Source organism: Canis lupus, chromosome 12, assembly GCF_011100685.1.
Source record: "Canis lupus familiaris isolate Mischka breed German Shepherd chromosome 12, alternate assembly UU_Cfam_GSD_1.0, whole genome shotgun sequence".
In the NCBI taxonomy this organism is placed as follows: Eukaryota; Metazoa; Chordata; class Mammalia; order Carnivora; family Canidae; genus Canis; species Canis lupus.
In genome coordinates, this window is record NC_049233.1 from 43,384,413 (window position 1) to 43,406,312 (window position 21,900).

The 21,900-nt window shown below is 37.0% G+C and overlaps 1 long non-coding RNA gene across 1 annotated transcript in view; it reads right to left on the bottom strand.

The window, feature by feature from the left end:
* The window catches only part of LOC111098341, a 97,287-nt gene that overhangs the window by 37,195 nt on the left and 38,192 nt on the right, over window positions 1–21,900 (bottom strand). The window contains exon 2 of the long non-coding RNA XR_005367970.1: window positions 6,217–6,362. This is a non-coding gene — a long non-coding RNA (uncharacterized LOC111098341). The remainder of the gene's footprint in view (window positions 1–6,216; window positions 6,363–21,900) is intronic.

Sequence of the window (21,900 nt, forward strand, 5' to 3'; positions counted from 1 at the left end):
AGGCTGCCTTGAAAGTCATATTCACCTGCTCTCCTCAGAAATTAATGAATGCTAAATTCAACTCTTAAGTGGCAGGCCCTCACCTAAGCAGCATATTAGAATTATATAGGCAAATTCTGATTTGTCCAGGAGCATGAGCATCAGCATTTCTTAGAAGCTCCCCACATGACTATAAGGACTGAAAACAACTGCTTCTCAAAAAAGAGCTTGATGATGAAAACTCATTGCTTGATCATACTTCAGGAATACATTTGATAAGTTTAAATCACTTTGTTACTTTGTTACAATAGCAATTTGTTAAATTACTATTGATGGGTACTGTTCCTCCTCTGTTTCTTATGAGTTGTACAACCTAATTTAGCCTATCAGTTTATGTATCCAATGCTTTGTTGTGACAAAAAAATGTCTATATTTCTAATAGAGATCTAAACCAATTGCCTTGGTTAAAACATCTATTTTTCACACCCAAGAGAAATAGACATTATATCAAAAGAATATTTTCTAAATAGTCATATTGTGAAATGGAGATAAACACAAATTGTTGCAAACTCAAGAAAGTGATTTTGATACAACTGTGTCTAATAAAAATTAAGAAATCATTAATAATAAAACAAGTTCATAAATAAGTGGCTATAAACTCAGCTGACTTTGATGTCCTGTGCACATTAATTGATTGATGAACATTAGTCATGACCTACAAACTTAAATAGAAATAAGAATCCTGCCAAATGTTAGATGAAAAAAACTTAAGTCCTGGAAAATATTATAGGCATATGAAGAAAGTAGTAGCATAACATTAGCATGAATAATGTTCATTTTGACTTCTGAGTTAAATTTTCTCCAAGTCCCAACATTATATACAATACATGCCAAAGTATTCAAATTTTTCTAAGGCATAAGACTCCTCTCTGATAAAATTAAAATTAAATTTTTAAAAAGCCTTCCAAGGAAACACAAAGAGCCTGGTTAGATTAAAGTCTAGCTCTGGGCTCAAAGGTCCACACTCAGCTTACTGTTGGCCCCTTTGAGCCCTATAGCCCATTGCCCTGAAACCAGAATTTTACCCCCATTTCTCCCTCTCATAGATTGAATTCTTGCCTATGAGGTTCTTTGGTTTGATAAAGCAAAGATCCATCAAATACCCCTAGAACCCTAGGGAGGAAATAATTTAGATTTAATCTGGGACCCCTGCTACTTTAGATATTAAAAGAATATATTAATTATCATTTGGCAACAAGATTGGCATACTATTTAAAAGGAAAAGCACTGAACAGCAGGCAGTAGAAATCTAATTTCAAGTATCTCAGTAACTCTACACTGAAATTTGAACGAACTCATTGTAAGAGGACTTACTCAGCAAACAAAGGAGGTAATAAAGAAAGAGATATAACTCAGTGCCAGACAGCGTGCTAGCTTGTTAACAAACACAACCTGACTTAATCCTCATTGCAAAAATATCCTCCTTTAGAAAGGATACTTACAGAATTGAAACACTCACCCAAGTTCACACAACTAGAAAGTGGTAAAGCTGGAGTTTGAATTGAGAAATATCTGACTCCCAAAGTCTATGCCCTTCCCCCTCACCACATTGGCAAACAGAGTGCCTACTAAGAATCATATTTTGAAATCTATTTTGAACTTTACACCTTATAAAATTCAATATGATCTATCTAAAATGAAGACTAAATATCAAATTATTAAACAAATACTTCTCATCAGTCATCCTGCTTCCTGAGATCCATATGTTGAAAATATTTCATTCAATATTAAATAAATAAATGAGAAAAAATCCAGCAGGGATCCAAACCTCAATATTTGAAATTATCAAATACCTTTTAACAACCCCATTATTTAGCAACAATGAAGAGATTTAAATTTCACCAACAGAATGAGCATAATGAAGGTATTACTATGCCATGTCATAAAACATTTTACTTCTGCCTGAGTACACTTTCAGAAGTCTAGTTATAGGATAACTTTGGATAAGAAACCCCTAAAAAAGCTCTCCAATAGCATTTCTTGGATGAAACAAATCTGGAATATAATGGCCAGGAAAAAGCCCTAGCCAGTGAGTTTATTACATTAAAAGTCTATAACCTAAGGATATAGTTTGAAAAATCAAAAAGGCCCGCTATAGAATATGTGAAGTTCTGAGAAATATCAATCTTTGCCCAAAAGGTAAAGTCAAGAGTCTGAGATGTCCATTAGACCAGTTGACTTGGTGAGGAAGTTATTTATATATGATCCTGCGGTTAGAGATGTTTGGCCTGGAGACATAAATTTAAAAATCACATGTAGATAGTATTTACATGATTGGATGAAGAATCACCTAGGCAGAAAAAAAATAAGAAGTAGCTTTACATTATTATAATCTTTGTGAATTGGGAAGAGAAAGAGGATTTTAAAAAGAAACAGAATGAGTGGGAGGCATGCAGGAAAAAAGCCAAGAGATGTTTTCCAAAGTTAAATGAAGACAATGTTTCAAACAAAGCATAATTATGTAAGTCAAGAGCTCAACTGATATGATTCTTTCCCATTCTCCCTAAACTTGTTTCTTCTCAAGTATTCATTGGCTAAGTAAATGAACATCCACATTTACTGAAAATACCACAAAACACTTGGAGTTACTCTTGACTTCTCCCTTTCTTTCAATCTCCACATCCAACCACAGCAAGTACTATTGACTTTAATTTCACAATAAATGCCAAATTTGATCACTTTACATAGCTTCCACTTCTGCCATCCTAGTCCAAGCCACACCTGTCTCCTCCCTGGACCACTGTAATAGCATCTAGGTTGGTTATGCTACTTTGTCTCGTGTGTTGTTATGACTTATATTCATCACACAGCAGCCAGAATGATCATTTTAAAATTCAAAATAGGGTCATAATCTCTGGGTCATATAGCCCAGAGGAGCTGTTGCTACAAGAAATGATGGAATCAAATGTCTCCTGCTTCTTATAGCTCCTGATGGCAGTAAGGACAAGATAAGAAATGAACTCAGTCTGCTGATAATAGCCTCCAAGATAAAATATTGGCCAGAATGTGTCTTAATTGTAATAAGAAATTGCTAAAGAGAAAACCCAAAGTTGTATTCTAAAAAGAGTATTAAAGTAAAAGCAGGAAAACAATACCAAAAAAATGTTATACCAATTGAGGGGCAAAAACCTAAAATGTAGAGGATATAAAGAGGAGCAGTAGGAGTGGGACATGTGAATTGGGGGACCAGACATGTCCCGCTCCACCAAAGCACTTTCTCTAGGAGTCATTTCCAGTCTTTGCCCCAATAAGGGCCAGTTCTGAATGGCCATACTTAATCCATGTTCTTGTCCCAAGCAAGATGGTTGTCCCAGGAGCCATCACGGTGGGAGAGGGTAGAAGATAATCATATTCTTCTTCTAGAAGTTTGTATTGAGATGTTGAGAACCTCAGACTGTTGCAAGACAAAGAGAAAGAAAAGCTTCCAAGTGATAAAGTATTAGAAAGTCCATGAGCTGATTGCTGAGCAATTCCATGCTACCCTAGTGCCTGCGTTTCCTACGTACTAGTTGTTCAGCATTTTTAGGACTTCTACGAGACTTCTCTGTAGCCTAATAATCACAATTTTTAAGTGAGTCAATTTGAGAGGGATGTCTTAATCCCTTGAGGCTGCTATAGCAAAATGCCACAGGGTGGATGGCTTACAAAACAGAAATTTACTTCTCACAGTTCTGGACACTAGAAATCCCAGATTGGGGGGGTGATATGATTGTGTGAAGGTCCTCTTCCAGATACAGACTTTCATCCTTTGGATGAAAGAGACTAAATGGCAAGTCTTTAGATATATGTCATCAAGTCTCCTTGAAGTGGGAGACCCAGAAGAAATCTATAGAAAATATTTGCCTGGAGGCTTCTATACTTAGGAATCCCTATAATGAGTTATTTGCATATTAAATTATACAAAATGTGTTCAAGTGAATGGGTAGATCTTGTCTCAATATTCAAGGCCAAGAGCATCTGAACATTAGGAGAAAGAACAAAGACCAAGCAAACCAAGTTCATTCAAAATACATACAAATAACAACAAGCATAAGTTAAAGCAAGAAATCTCAAGAAAAAGATTAGAATATTGTAGTCTCCATAAAAACCTTAAAACACTCAACAAAAATAATTCAAATGACAAAGTACAAATTGAAAGGCTTTTAAGCCAAGTTAGTGATGAAAGGCAAAGAGCCATCATCCCCAAAAGAAAGCCCAGTATACACCAAAAAAAGATCAGCCTGCATAAGCCAAAGAAAGACCACAGGTGGTCAGAAAAATTAAAGAAGCACCCCATTTTTATTTTGATCTGGTTTCAGTATTGCAAGACATAAACACTTCCATGTCAGAGCATAATATAAGAGATTTTGAGGATGAAATCTTTATTTTTTTTGTAAAGTCATTTAACATTCAAACATCAGAGTTTTTATTTACGTGGGTATGAATTTGAGTAAGTATATTGTTTTTCTATTGCTGCTGTAACAAATTACTTCAAATTCAATTGCCTAAAACAACATAAATTAATTATCTTACAGTTCTGTAGGTCAGAAGTCTCATAGACATCTCGTCAACTGAAATCAAGGTATTGGCAGGGCTGCATTCCTTTCTGGAAGTTCTCAAGAAGAATCTGTTTTTGTTAGCTCTAGAGACTACCAGAATTCTTTAGCTCATAGCCTCTTCCTCCATTTTCAAAGTCAGTGACACCCCATCTCCCTGATCCTTTTTAATTGATCACATCTCTAGGAAAGGTTCTCTGGCTTAAAGGACTGATAAAATTAGAGCAGTTTTATTTCCCCGACCTTAATCACAGTTGCAAAAGTCCCTTTCACCCCATTCAGGGTAACACAGGGACAGGTTCTAGGGAATAGGTATAGACATCTTTGGGAGGACACTATACCACCTACTATAGTAAAAAAAATTGGATCTTCCTCAGGATGAGTTAAGCTCACATTTTCAAGTATTCCAGATGTCATCAAATGCTCAAGACTTCTCCCCAAATCGATGAGGGCATCTCTCTTTCGCTTTGTGGGTTCATAAATTCTGATGTCTCTCAACCTGTGCTCTTAATTTACTACAGGAGATGATGTCTTCTCCCTTCCACTAAATAAAAACTTACTCAGTATATCACTTGAGATATTTGCTATTCCTTGTACTCAATTAAAATATCATAACTTCTTCTTTTGTTTTTTTTGTCCTTCATTATATACACAATTGCTATATCAGACACTCTCCCAGAGGCAAGTATTATATATTCAACTCTCTTCAGATGATTTCCACACAGCACCATGGAGATTGAGGAGTTTATTGATGCTTTTACCATTTAACAAGTATCTGGCAAAACAAGTTTGTATTTTATAGGCAGAAAACAACAGACAAGTGGTTATTTTAAGTCAAGCTATCAAAACACATCAAATTAGATAAAGTTGGAGAAAAGAACTTTCCAAAGCAGGTCACTAAAAATTTCCCTCAGAAACCATTTTTTGGGCATGTTTAAAATTCAATTTTCGACACATTTTTTTTTTTTTCCAGAAACTCCCGATACTTAAAATGAGGTTCCTCACTGATGAACTACTTTTGTCCTTTTCTCAAGGTTGTCAGGTCACAGACACCACAGGAGATCAGAGCTAGAAAGAAACTCTGAAATCTATGTTCTTTACTTAATAGAACAAGGAAACTGAGGCTCAGTAAGTAAAAAGAATGAAGTATGAGAATCACATTGGTTTTATGGGTGGAAAAAAAAGGCTTGAATTGCTAGTGAACATTATTCAGAATTAGGACCAAAAGGGAGAAATTCTCACATTCTCAGGCTTCCAACTAACAACACTCTTGTTCATAGCTTAACCTTGAGAATGGTAATAGCCACGAGCCAGTGGAGCGGAAGGCCAGAGGAGAGAAGGATGTCACTCACGCTGATGGAGTGAGTACCTTGCCAATAATAGGAATCTGCACACAGTCCCTTAAGCAACGATAGTTCAGCATGGTTTCCCCCAAAGAGTCTATTTTCATTAAACATTTTCAGCCACAGCTTGCTTGATTTTTAATAAATAGGCAAGTTGGTAATCTTTCTTCTGAGAATTTTATATCTGGTGTTAAAATGAATTTAAATCAGCATGCCATGTAATTGTACATTTTCAACAGAGTATAAAAACATGCAACAGCAAATCACTAAACCTCCCATAGTCCTTACCCAATACTTACCTCTTCTTTGTCCCTTTTCTCACATATATGTGACACCTGGGAAGACACCAGGCAGCGTTTTGTCATGATTCATTTAGGCCATGTACCTTTGGTCTCTGAGAAAAATTTCTGTTCTCACACATACTCCTGCTTCAGATATCCTACAGCTGAAGACAATGGAAAAGTGAGAGAAAATATAAGGGCTCATTAGACAAACATAACATCCCATCCCATGTAGTGATGAAAGTTTACTTCTGTTTTAATTCCAGGGACCCCTATGAAAAAACTTCACACAGAATGTGCTCCCATGTTCTCTCTCTCACTGTCACCATCACAGGAAAAGGCTCCAGAAAATGTTTGTTGGGCTTTTTTCCAGCTTTATTGAGGTATAATTGAGAAATACAACTGTGTATAAATTGTATTAAAAGTATACAAAGTGATGATTTGATATACATACACACTGTGAAAAGATTCCTTCCATCCAGTTAATTAACACATCCATCACCTCATGTATTCACCCTCTTCTTTGTGTGTGAGTATATTTAACTATTACCCTCTTAGAAAATTTCAATTATTCAATACAGTGTTATCAATTATAGTCACCATGTTATACATTAGAACCTCAGACCTCATTCATCTTATACCTCAAAGTTTGCACCCTTTAACCAACCTCTCCCTGTTTCACCCATCCCCAGCCCATGGCCACCACTTTTCAATTCTATGTTTCCATGAGCTTCACCTTTTTTAAAAAAATTTCACATATAAGTGATTGCATGCAGTATTTGTCTTTCTCTGGCTTATTTCACTTAGCATAATGTGCTCCAGTTTCATCCATAGTTTCATAAACTACAGCCTTTTCATCTTTTTAAAGGTTGAATAATATTCCTTTGTGTGTATATGTGCATGTGAAAGAGAGAGAGAGATCTATTCATCCACTGATGGAAAATTAAGTCGTTCCTACATCTTGGCTGTTGTGAATGATGCTACAATAAACATGGGAGTACAGATGTCACTTCAAGATAATAATTGTGTTTCCTTTGGATATACTCAGAAAAGGGATTGCTGAATCATATGGTAGATCTGTTTTTAATTTCATGGAGAAATACTGTTTTCCATGTGGAAAAAATATTCCACCAACATTGTACAAGAGTTCTCTTTCCTCCTCATCCCTGCCAGCACTTAACTATCTTTTTTTTTCATCCAATATTTTGTTTTTCCTGATTTTACATCTTTTATTTATTCAGGTATAATTAACAGTGCTACATTAGTTTCAGGTGTACAATGTGATTTTAAAATTCTATCCATTTCTCAGTGCTCATCAAGATAGGTGTACTCTTAAACTCCTTCATCTATTTCACCCATCCCTCCCACCCACCTCCCCTCTGACAACCATCAGTTTGTTCTCTGTATTTAAGAGTATGTTTTATATCTTTGTTTTGTTTCTTAAATTCCACATGTGAGTGAAATAAATCAGTCAGAGAAAAACAAATACCATACGATTTCACTCATATAAAGAATCTCTTGTCCTCTGAGAATAGATATTCTAAAAGCTATAAGGTGATATCTCATTATAGGTTTGATTTGCAATTCCCTGATTATCCATATACCTGTTAGTTGTTTGTATGTATTCTTTGGGAAAACATCTATTCAGGTCCATTGCCTATTTTTATTTTTTAATTTTTTAAAAAGATTTTATTTATTTATTCATAGAGACAGAGAGAGAGAGACAGAGACAGAGACAGAGACAGAGAGAGGCAGAGACACAGGCAGAGGGAGAAGCAGGCCCCATGCAGGGATCTTTATGTGGGACCAGGAGGCAAAATAAAGATGTGTCACAGAAACAATGCTGGGAAGGGCACATAAAAGTTTTGGTCACCACAAATAAAACTAGAAATAGGGTGGATCAAGTGATGGACAGGCCCAAGTGAGAAACAGGTCTATGGCCCCCTACTCAACTGTCTGACTGCCTACTAAGGCCACTGTATATAACTTTCTATCTGCTAAGATTCTGGGTCCCCCTTTTCTAGACCTTTGGAATCTTTTTGATTTCCTGGAATTAATTGTTATTCACTGATTTCATCCAGTTCAATACCCCTCTCTCAACTCTACGTGGTTCTTCCCTCAGGCCCCATTAGGCCACTCCTTGCTGGCATGAACCTGTCTCCACATGGAAAAGACACTGAAATCATGAAAAGGAATGAGAGAATAGGAGCCAAGAAAGAAAGACAACAGAGGACTAGTCCTAAAAATAAGAGAAGTAACACAACATATAACCATGCAAGGGATGTGTGGTAAAAGGGTGCAGTGCAGACTTCCAAGAGGTGCACGTGGTGAAAATAAACACTTTGGAGACAGAGTGCTAGTTTTAATTCAGCTCTGTTTACCAACTGGGTTAATTTGGACAAATTACTTTATCTCTCTGGGTCCTAACTAAAACAGATGAATAATAATACCACTTACCCTCATAGCAGTTTGTGGAGACTAAACAAATCAATACACCTAAATACTTAGCACACATAGCTTACACTCAGTTAAAGTTGACTAATACTACATAATAACATGAAAATAATATCCCTTGAATCCTTGACCCTTTTATAAGTGTCTTAAATATATGTAAAAGGTCTTAACATGTGCATCTATAAGTGCCAAGTTAGTGCCACTATTCTTTCCAAAAAAACAAAGTACTGTCTCTGGAAGAGAACATAAGAAAGGGGCCTGTGTCAGCCCCTTCATTCACAGTAACACATATTCCTCCCTGGAGGGAGTTTGACAGATTATGACATATAGTTGCTGTCAGGAGTGAAAAACAACCTTGTAGTAAATAAGTTTTTAATATGTGTTTTTGAAAAATTGGGACTATGCTTTAAAATTCCTTGAAATTAGTCACAGGTAAGTATATGATTACAAGAACACAATGCTTTCCCTTTCCTCAGTGGCAGCAACTCCTCAAAACAGAGAAAGCAGACTAATTCTTCATGTTGAAGATGGAGCCTCATCCTCCACTCCACAAGCTGGGAAGTCATTCTTGTCACAATAATGGAATTATAGCTGTGAATCTTCCATGCTACTCCAGTAGCAGTCCATGTATTTTCTCCTCTACCCAGTCCATGTCCCTGGATGATGACAATGAGGATAATTTGATATTGAAAATAATCTGGTATAATGGGTGGAGATTAATCAAACATAGTTGGATTTTAGATATTTCAAAGTTGATGCTGAAGTCTGTAACAAGAAAAGACCAGATGATGAGCTCCTAGGAAAAGTAGTTCTCACTGAGTGGAGCACATGAATCTCAAATGAGACCTGGAAGCCTCAGATGGTGAGAATGTGAAGGAGAAAATTAATTCATGAAAGAAAGTACAAAACCCTGTCAGAAAAGCCAGTCCACCAAAAGCACAAAGAAAGAATGAGTGACAAAGGAAGAGGGCAGAGTCTCTAAGACTCTAGTATAGGCTGTGTGCCCAGAAAGTCTACTTCAGGAAAATGATATTGGTAGATGTAAGCAACCTCTGGGACCAGGTGCCTGAGCAATCTTAACCAGGAACCAAATAGAGAAGGATCCTACTTGTTATAAGCAGAAGAGCTAAGAGAGAGTAGTGCCTGAGCTCTGGGTAGACTGGATATTTCTTACCTACCTGTCATCCATTCCCACCTTATTCCTTCCTAGCAAAGTCTCTATTTCTTTCCATAGATTTTCTCTTCCTCTATACAGCCTCAGAGAAAGTTAACCCCACCTCCAGTTCTTAGGATGAGTCTTAGCTGTCTAAAAGAAATCTCATCAGAGGGAGGCAAGATGGTGGAAGAGTAAAGGACTTCTTCATCTGGTCCCTTCAATTTAGCTAGATATCTGTCAAATCATTCTGAACACCCATGAATTCAATCTGAGATGTAAGAAAAGAATTGCTGTAATTCTACAAATAGAAAAGCAACCACTTTTTGAAAAGTAGGAGGTGTAGAGAAGTGAATCTGAGGGGATGTATTGGAAGATAAATGGTGGGGATAAGGGGAGCCTCCATAAGCCAGCTACTACAAAGTGATATAGCAGTGGAGGGCAAAATTGGAACTTTTAGAAGTCTGCTCCAGTGAGAGACATCCCTGCCTAAAAGCTGCTCATGTGGTGAAGTGGGGCACAATCCAAAGTGGGACAGCGTGGTCTCAGGACACTTGGGGTCACAGAAAGAACGAGGGTACTTGAGCCAGCAGAGTTCCCAAGCATTGGAGCAGGGAAACCAGCTATGGTCAGGGAGTCCAGGAATAGGCTGTCAGTTTGGTTTGTCAAACTGCAGGATTGGGCAACCCCTCTCCAAGTGGGGGCCGTGCAAGTGGCAGGCCTGAGGCAACCCTCCTCTCTCCCCCAGGAGGAGCGGCACAAGTGCACATCGAGTGAGTCTGTAGAGTTTGGTCCACACAAAACTAAAGACTACTTTTCCCTGAGGGTTTGCTGAAGAGAGGGGGGCCACAATCTTTCAGCTCCAAGGCTGGAGATTGGGTGACGGTTATTTTTATTTTTATCCTCTAAAGCAGCATGGAAAGACTTCAGGGAACAATAGCCTCATAGAGCAACCCAAAGCAGCTTACACTGAGCCCAGACTCCCAGCAAGAGGTGGTGCAACTCCGTTCGGGCAGAGACCCCTGATAATCAGAACAGCAGGCCCCTCTCCCAGAAGACCAGCTAGAACATGAGGTGAATACCAAGTTTATGGATTACACAGAACTGCAAAACTCCAACACTAAGGGAAATAGTATATAGAATATGAGAGTTTTTTCTTATGATTCTTTTATCTTTCAATTTAAAATTTTCCTTTTCTTTTTTCTTTTTTTCCTTTTCAATTAGTTTCTTATCAATTTTTTGTTTTTAAGTCTTTTTTAACTTTCATTTTTATACTTATATTTTATACATATATTCTTTTGCTGTACTCAACTTGTGTGTGTGTGTGTGTGTGTGTGTGTGTGTGTGTGTTTGACTTTCTACAATTTTGAGATGTAGTGTCCTCTAACAGACCAAAATACACCTAGGACCAAGTGGATCACTCTGTTTCATCCACCTGGGAGATTATATTCTCTCCTTTTCCCCTTTTTTCTTTCTTTTTCTTTTCTTTTTTGGTTTCTGACCTCTTTGGATTTGTCTAGTATGTATTTCACTTGGGTCATAGTTGATATTTTTTATTTTGTTTTCTCGTGCATCCATTCTTTTCTGGGCAAAATGACTAGAAGAAGGAATTCACAACAAAAGAAAGAACAGAGGCAATACTCTCTGCCACAGATCTAATTGATATGGATATAAGTAAAATATCAGAGCTGGAATTCAAGATAATGATTATAAAGTTACTAGCTAGACTTGAAAAAAGCATAAAAGACATCAGATAATCTCTTAGTGCAGAAATAAAATATAATCAGGCCAAAATTAAAAATGCTTTAACTGAGATACAATCTAAAATGGATGCTCTAAAAGGTAAATAAAGCAGAAAAAGGAGTCAATGACATAGAAGACAAAAGGATGGAAAGGAAGGAAGCTGAGTAAAAGAGAAAAACAACTAATGGGCCATGAGAGGGGAGGCTTCAAGAAATCAGTGATACCATAAAGTGAAACAATATTACAATTGTTGGGGTCCCAGAGGAACTCAAGATACCTCCAGATTGAAAGTGAGTGGATGGAGATCATTTGTCATGCTAGCAAACATCAAAAGAAAGCTGGGATAGCAATCCTCACATCAAATTAGATTTTAAACCAAAGATTGTAGTAAGAGATGAAGAGAGACACTATATCATATTTAAAGGGTTTATCCAACAAGAAGATCTATTATAAATATTTATGCTAACTTGAAAACAGCCAATTATATAAACCAATTAATAACAAAATTAAAGAAACAACTGATAATAATACAATAATAGTAGGGGACTTTAACACCCACTAGCAACAATAGACAGATTAACTCAGCAGAGATCAACAAAGAAACAAGGGCTTTGAATGACACACTGGACCACATGGACTTCACAGATATATACAGAGCATTCCATCCTAGGCAAAAGAATACACATTTTTCTCAAGGGCACATTGAACATTCTCCAAATATATCACATACTGGTTCACAAATCAGGTCTCAACTGGTACTAAGATTGAGATCATTCCCTGTATATTTTCAGAACACAATGCTTTGAAACTAGAACTCAATCACAAGAGAAAATTTGGGAGAAACACAATTACATGGAGGTTAAAGAACATCCTACTAAAGAATGAGTGGGTCAATCAAGAAATTAAAGAAGAATTTTTTAAAAATTCATGGAAGTAAATGAAAATGAAAACACAACTCTTCAAAACCTTTGGAATGCAGTGAAGCCTGTCCAAAAAGGGACGTATATAAGAATACAAGCCTTTGGGATGCCTAGGTGGCTCAGCAGTGTGAGCATCTGCTTTTGGCTCAGGGTGTGATCCTGGGATCTGGGATCAAATCCTGCACTGGGCTCCTTGTAGGGAATCTGCTTCTTCCTCTGCCTATGTCTCTGCCTCTCTTTCTCTCTCTCTCTCTCTCTCTGTCTTTCATGAATAAATAAATAAAATCTTTTTTAAAAAAAGAATACAAGCCTTTTTCAAGAAATAAGAAAAGTCTCAAATACACAATCTAACCTTACATCTAAGGAAGCTGGAAAAAGAACAGCAAATAAAGCCTAAATCCAGCAGAAGAGAACTAATAAAGATTAGAGCAGAAATCAGTGAAATAGAAACCAAAAGAACAGTAGAACAAATCAATGAGACTAGAAGCTGTTTTTTTTTAAAGAATTAATAAGATTGATAAACCCCTAGCCTGACTTATTAAAAAGAAAAGAGAAAGTACTCAAATTAATAAAATCATGAATGAAAGAGGAGAGAACACAATCAACACCAGGAAACTACAAACAATTATAAGAAAATATTATAAGCAACTATATGCCAACAAATTAGGCAATCTGGAAGAAATGGATACATTCCTGGAAACATATATAAACTATCAAAATTGAAACAGGAAGAAACAGGAAACCTGAGCAGACCCATAACCAGCAAGAAAATTGAAGCCGTAATAAAAAAATCTCCCAAAAAACAAGAGTCCAGGGCCAGATGGCTTCCCAGAGGAATTCTACCAAACATTTAAAGAAGAACTAATATTTATTCTTCTGAATCTGTTTCAAAACATAGAAATAGAAGGAAAATTTCCAAACTCATTCTATGAGGCCAGCATTACCTTGATCCCAAACAAGACAAAGACCCCAACAAAAAGGAGAATTACAGGCCAATATCCCTGATGAACATGGATGCAAAAATTCTCACCAAAATACTACCCAATAGGCTCCAACAGCACATTAAAAGGATTATTCACCACAACCAAGTGGGATTTATTCCTGGACTGCAAGGTTGGTTCAAAATTTGCAAATCAATTAACATGATACATCACATTAATAAGAGAAAGGACAACCATATGATCCTCTCAATTGATGCAGAAAAAGTATTTGACAAAATATAGGATCCTTTCTTGATTAAAACTCTGTACAGTGTAGGAATGTAGGGAAAATACCTCAATATCAAAAAACCCAACTATGAAGAGCCCACAACGAATATCGTTCTCAATGGGGAAAAATAGAGCTTTTTGCCTAAGGTTAGGAACATGACAGTTATGCCCAGTCTCACCACTTTTGTTCAGTATAGTACTAGAAGTCCTAGCCTCAGAAATCAGACAATAAAAAGAATTAAAAGACATTGAAATTGGCAAAGAAGGAAGCCAAATTCTCACTCTTCGCAGATGACATGATACTGTATGTGAAAAACCCAAAAGTAGGACACCTGGGTGGTTCAGTGGTTGAGCATCTGCCTTCTACTCAGGACAAAATCCCAGGATCCTGGGATCAAGTCCCACATCAGGCTCCCTCTGAGAGAGCCTGCTTCTCCCTATGTCTATCTCTCTGCCTCTCTCTCTGTGTCTCTCATGAATAAATAAAATATTAAGAAGAAAGAAGAAAGAAAGAAAGAAAGAAAGAAAGAAAGAAAGAAAGAAAGAAAGAAAGAAAGAAGAAAGAAAGAAAGAAAGAAAGAAAGAAAGAAAAGAAAGAAAGAAAGAAAGAAAAGAAAAGAAAAGAAAGAAAAGAAAAGAAAAGAAAAGAAAAGAAAAGAAAAGAAAAGAAAAGAAAAGAAAGAGAGGAAGGACCTAAAAGACTCCACTCCAATTCATATATGATTTCAGCAATGTGGCAGGATATAAATTCAATCACACAAAAATCAGTTGCATTTCTATACCCTAACAATGAGATAGAAGTAAAAGAAATTAAGGGATCAATCCCATTTATAATTGCATCTAAAACCATAAGACACCTAAGAATAAATCTAACCAAAGAGGTACAAGATCTGTATTCTAAAAACTACACAACACTTATGAGAGAAATGAGGAAGACACAAAGAGATGGGAAAATATTCCATGCTCATGGGTTGAAAGAATAAATATTGTGAAAATGTCTGTGCTACCCAGAGCAATCTACACATTTTTGTGCAATCCCTATCAAAATACCATCAACAGTTTTCACAGAGTTGGAACAAATAATCCTAAAATTTGTATGGAACCAGAAAAGACCCCAAATAGCCAGAGGAATGTTGAAAGAGAAAACTAAAGCTGGTGGCATCACAATTTCAGACTTTAAGCTGTATTACAAAGTTGTAATCATTAAGACACTATGGTACTGGCACAAAACAGACACATAGATCAATGGAACAGAGAACACAGAAATGTACTCTCAACTCTGTGGTCAACTAATCTTCAAACAGGTAAGAATATCCAATGGAAAAAAGACAGTCTCTTCAACAAATGGTGCTGGGAAAACTGGACAGCCACACATAGAAGAATGCAACTGGACCATTTTCTTATACACAAAGGTAAACTCAAAATGGATGAAAGACCGATGAGACAGGAACCCATCAAAATTCTAGAGAAGAACACAGGCAGTAACCTCTTTGACCTCAGCCACAGCAACTTCTTGCTAGGCACATGTCCAAAGACAAGGGAAATAAAAGCAAAAATGCATGATTGGGACTTCATCAAGATAAAAAGCTTCTGCGCAGCAAAGGAAACAGTCAATAAAACTAAAAGGCAACCTACAGAATGGAAGAAGATATTTGCAAATGACATATTAGATAAGTGGGTAGTATCCAAGATCTATAAAGAATTTATCAAACTCAACACCCTAAAAAAACAAATAATCCAGTCAAGAAATGGGCAGAAGACATAAATGGACATTTCTCCAAAGAAGACATAAAAATAGCCAACAGACACAGAAAAATGCTTCACTTCACTTGGCATCAGGGAAATACACCTCAAAATCACAGTGAGATACCACTTCACATCAGTCAGAAGGGCTAAAATTTATAAGTCAGGAAATAATAAATGTTGGCAAGGATGCAGAGAAAGGGAAACCCTCTTACACTTTTGGTGGGAATTCAAGCTGGTACAGCCACTCTGGAAAACAGTATGGAGGTTCCTCAAGAAGCTATAAATAGATCTACTCTATGATCCAGCAATTGTAGTACTCCATATTACCACAAAGATACAAATGTTTTAATCCGAAGGGGCATCTGCACCCCAATGTTTATAGACGTGATGTCCACAATAGCCAAACTGTGGAAAGAGCTGAGATGTCCATCAACAAATGAATGGATAAAGAAAATGTGGTATATATATAAAATGGAATATTATTCAGCCATCAGAAAGAATACTTACCATTTACACTGACATGGATGGAACTGGGGGTTATTATGCTGAGCAAAATAAGTCAATCAGAGAAAGACAATTATCATATGGTTTCACTCATATGTAAACTATAGCAAATAGAGCAGAGGATCATAGGAGAAGGGAGGGAAATTAAATGGGAAGTCATCAGAGAGGGAGAAAAACCATGAAAGACTCTTAACTATAGGAAATAAACTGAGGGTTGCTAGAGAGGAGGGGGGGTGGGGGATGGGGTAACTGAGTGATGGGCATTAAGGAGGGCAGGTGATGTGAGGATCACAGGATGTTATATGCAACTGAAGAATTGTTGAATTCTACATGTGAAACTTATGATACACTATATGTTGGCTAATTTAAGTAAAAAAGAAAACAAAAATAAAAGAAATCTCATCCTCTTTTCCAGAGGTTAGTAAATTGTCATGTGACCCACTGATACCAGGGAGAGGCTTCCTGGGGCTTCTGCAAAAGTTCTTCCTCACCTTCTGGAAGACATTCTGGACATTCCTCAAAAATTGTTCTTTGTGATGCAAAGCCCTGAACTGCTGCCAACCTGGGAATGAATTCAGTATACAAAAGAGAGAAGGGCTAAAAAATATAAAAACTGGAAGTAGGGGCCATAAGATTAAGTTATTTGAAAGCTGTCCTACCTGCGACTTCCACTTTCACAAGCCACTAAATCCTTATTATGGTTGAAACTACTATGACACCAATGCTTTTGTCGTCTGTAGCTAGAATACCCTGGAAAGGAAGTAGGAGCTAGAGGAGGAGAAGGAAGATGACAACAAAGATGATGAGGAGGAGAAAATAAAATCCTCAATTACAGGTCAAACTCAGAAAAATTACTACAAATTGCAAGAAATCAATATTCTAGCACATGTCTGGCTGACTTTGAAAGCCTACCTTTTCCCACTATCATCTCATGTTGCTTCTCTACAGTGGATAGCAGAAAAGAGCACACTCTCAATTTCCTGCCTGAGTAGGATATGCACTGGATTTCCACACCAGCTGGTAAAATAGTTTTTGCTTGAGAAACAAAGGTCTCTACATAAGAGGAAGTGAAAGAGTACTCCTAGAACTCAGTCTTGAAAGGAGAAACCCAGATCCTTTGGAGGTGATAGGGGCAGAAACTGTTGGCTTTCCTTCGGTCCTGTGGCTTCCCTAGGTTATGTTCTATTATAGTGCAAGTTCTGGCAGTGATCTGAAAGAAACTGCTAGCAACTCCTGTTCTCAAGGGTTTAGCAGAAATAAGTTGATGGAGAAAATAAAATGCTACCAGTGGAGTCAAATACATAGAGAAATTTAGAACACTTTTCTAAAAAGAGCAAGGAAAGTTATACCCCTTATCTTCATTTATTTTTATTTTCCTAGGCTTTAAGGCAAGTGAAATAAGGCATATATTTTCCCCCTTTAAGTCAACAGAAATGCAGCTCATGCTGCATTTCTATAGACAAAGTGCTTCTTGTAAAATGTTTTATTAAAGGCATAAATACTTAGATTATCAAAGAATGCTTTGAAAATACAACAGAACACTCTCTTGTCAGAAATGTAGTTCCCTAAGATGGAATTAGGTATAATATAGTTACTTAAGATAGTAATAGTTAGAAAAAGGCACAAATATCTATTCTAGAGTACAGATTCCCTCCCTGCCCCATCTCAGAAAGGCATTTCCTCCCTACAAGGCCCAGCAGATGAAGATTCTGAGCCCTCTGGCTCCTAATAAGGAAGAGAGGAATGGAGAAGTAGGAGGAAGGGAGGTTACTCCTGCCCTTCTGCCACGATGGATATCCTACCACTTCCCAGTAACAGAGGGTCTGCATGTCACCCCATGGCTCATGATTCTCCAAAGCCTGTAACAAGGGATAGGTGAAGTCACCTGAGAAATATTATATCACAATTCCCTTGCCTCTCTTTCCATGATACTCATCTGGAAATACCTAAGCCTGATTACCCTCAATCATCTTTCTATTCTGCATTTGTACTTAAACAGTTGTCTGGTCTCTTTTTGAATTTGTGGTCACAAATCTTCAGTGGGAGCAGCCCCGGTGGCGCAGCGGTTTAGCGCCCCCTGCAGCCCAGGGCGTGATCCTGGAGACCCTGGATCGAGTCCCATGTCAGGCTCTCTGCATGGAGCCTGCTTCTCCCTCTGCCTGTGTCTCTGCCTGCCTCTCTCTCTCTCTCTCTCTCTCTCTGCATCTCTATGAATAAATAAATAAAATCTTAAAAAAAAATCTCCAGTGGGCCCCAGCACTGCCTGGCAATCCTGCTCTATTTCCCCTATGCAATTCATTTTCTCATTCTCCCGATTTTTCATTTTTCTCTCCTTAGGGCTCCAACACTCCCTACTTTCCCTATTCTCAACCAACAGCTCTCATTTCTTATTTCAATGAGAAAATAGATACCAACAGAAGGGAACCCCATATCTTCCCATTATCAAATTTACCAATTTTTCTTATATATAAACATTCTTGTTCTTATCCATCTAATTTCTCCCCATGTATACTGGATGTAACCCCCTCTTATCAGCTCTTAATTATGAAAAAGCCTCAAGGGGTTGGTGAGACTCTTGAAAATACATGTAAAATGTCCAGAGCACAAGTATTTTTTTCTGAAGAACCATCCATAGTTTTCATAAAGATCTCAGAGGGAGCCAAAACATTTAACCACACTATAAGCTAATAAGAATAATAATAGTCAACATGTATTGAGCCTCTAATATATGCCTAGTACTAGCATGAAAAAACTAATTTAATTCTCAATGCAATCTTACAATAAAAGTGTTATTGAAATGCCTGTGCCACAGGTGGGCAAACTGATGGTCAGATGCTTAGAAAGTTTAGATAACAAGCTCAAGTCTACAGCTGGAATTGCAGAGCTCCAATTTGAGCCCAGACAGATGCTCAAGACAATCACGCTAATATTACCTCTGTTGTCTGGAATGACTGGTCACCAGTGGATAGAGAATTTACAATTATTCTTTCCTTTCCTCATTTTATATCTGGAAAACTAATACAAAAATATGTACAAATTCTCTTAAAGAAAATACTATTTTACAATCAAAATTATTCCAATAAACCACAAGGCAGGGGAAGGTGAATCCTTTTACTTCATAAGTAATTTAAATGATATATTGCTTTCCACATTGTGCATCATTTTTTAATAAACTATTATGAGATATTATGCAAATTTAAAGTTATCGGCCTTCTCTAAATAACAGAAAGAACTTTAAATATTTAATCAATGATTTATAACTGCTTGAGTGATCGAAGAAGGTAATTTACCCTGTTCCTAGCACTCTACACATTTGGACAATTAAAAAATTGCTTGGCTTATGTTCTAAAATGCCAAAATATGAGTCACTGTGATACATCCTCACTTGTTATACCTTGACTGCTATTACATCCTCACTCCTTTATTCCTGCAGACCAAGAAACAGATGCTTAAGACACACAAATGCCCCACCCAAAGCTCAAAAGAAAACCAAATATTCTTCTGAAAAACAAAACTTTTCAAGACATAGTCACCTATCCATTGCTTCATATTGCCCAGGCTTTATTTGCAAAATAAATCACAAAATATTTCTTCATTTGCAAAAGTCACAAGCAACATGTCCAACTATTTGAAATAGATAAAAACACTGTCTTGAGTTTCTACAATCTGTCAGAATACATACATAAAGTCTATAAGAATCCCCCATTTTATCATGTAGTCGGTATGCTCCTAGCTATAAAATGATGAGAGAGGGATTTACCCAGGAAAACCAATATAAGAAAAAGATCTCATTTCCCACTCAGTGTCTCTTCTGCAGACAGGTTTATATCCAGGAAACATGACTAGGAATCCTTAGGGTGGATGCTTGTTAGACTCTAGCCACCATTCACATTAACACCTGGAAAGTGCCAAAACTACCCCCAAATTTCTCAAATTTCCAATAAATTCCCTTACCTCCTACAGTGCTTGCTTCACCCATATTGAGCTTTGCCATTCTGCAAAACCATTCTCTGTTGACACTAGCCTTGTTGCCTCTGCCTGGAACACCCTTCCCTTCCTCCCTCTCCCCCTTTATTTACCCAATTCTTCATCTTTCAAATCTCGCCTCAGAGATGCTTTCCTTGAGCACCTCCAACCCAGCTCTGGAATAGGTGGCATTCTATGGCTCCATTAGTGCCCTGTTTGCACTTAGCTTAGCAACAAAGTCTGTTGTTACAGTCTATTATCTGTCCCCCTTGCTAGACTCTACCATCCTTTGGATGAAGAACTGTATCTACCTTATTAAGACTTGCATCTTTTATCATAGCCTCAATTAGAATAGATAACAAATAAAAATTACTTATTAAAGGAATGAACAACCATCCTCATTTATCATATCCTCTATTTAGAGCTATATGCCTATAAATGCAGGTAGGAAAGTTGCATGTATAGAAGTGAGTAGTACAGAGACATAGAAAAAAGAGAATAGCCTTACCCCATGCACATGAAAACACATATTCATTACATAATGAATTCCTCCTCTTACACTACTACCACATTGATTTTTACAATATGTCCTCCTCCTTTCTCATCATTTTATTTTTGCCATATCTTTTCCTGCCAATTCCTGATCATTCTCACAACTTGCCTTTTTCTCCACTTTTTTTTTTAAGGATTTCATTTATTTATTCATGAGAGACACAGAGAGAAAGGCAGAGACACAGGCAGAGGGAGAATGCAGGCTCCATGCAGGGAGCCCGATGTGGCACTGATCAGGGGACTTGATCAGGGGACTCCAGGATCATACCCTGGACTGAAGGCAGGTGCTAAAACACTGAGCCACCCAGGGATCTCCCTCTCCACTATGCTCTAATGGCAACTTTAATCTGGTTTGAATAGTAGTCTAATTCTAATTGTATATCAAAACAACATGGAACTAAATGTGTAAATAAATGTGGTACACCATACATGCCATTCATTGACTTATGCCTTACAATATATACTTATTAACAAGATATGTTTTCTAGATTTGAGCAGTGTATTGCAACAAACCACCAAATGTCAAAAGATCAATGAAAGACTTCTGGCTAAGATGGAGTAAACAGATTTATGACTGAACCTGAAACAACACACACACACAAGCTGCAGAAAACAAATGAAACGACAGTTTTCAAGAAAGTAGACATTAGGCAATGAAGGCCCCAATAATTCCTGAAAGATAAGAAACAAATGAGGTAATCACTATAATTGCCCAGTTAGAGAACTTCCATGCTATGGCACAGGGAAAAGGAGCCTGGGTGGAGCCTAGTAGAATGTTTGAATTTAAGAAACAGAGATGGGAATCCAAGCAGACAAAGGAGGCTAGAGTTTGCAGAATAAGAATACCAGAGAGGAACAAGCTTCACAGAGAAGTCTAAATTCTCAAAACCTGAGCATAGATCAGCTCATGCATTTGTGAAAATTACCAGAAAAAGAGCCACTTGAAAGAATAAGAGATAGTATCTTAGTACTTACGGAGAACCAGGAATAGCATGTATTCTCACCAGTTAAATTGGAAAACCTTATAACTCACAAGGAACCGGTAGAGTACTTAGAAGGTTTTGCCTCTGAGTGAAAAAAATAATAATAGTACTAAACTAAATACAACTCTGGTGCTGCCTTACAAATATTAAAGGCAAGACCTGAAATAATCCAACTGTTACTAAGTAAACTAACTGTATCCCCAGAACAAAACTCAGAAGAGCTATGGAAAAGAAAAATGTCTAGCACCCAACAAAGTATCCATCATGTATGGCATCTAATCAAAAATTATGAGGCATGAAAAACAAAAAAAAATATTAATTCACAATGAATAATAGATAAATCAAACAAATGAAACTGACACAGAACTAACAAAGATATTAGAACTAGCAGAACATTAAACAATTTTTATAATAAAAAAGAACCTTAAAACAATTTTGTAATAACATTCCTTATGCTTAAAATTTTAAGTAGA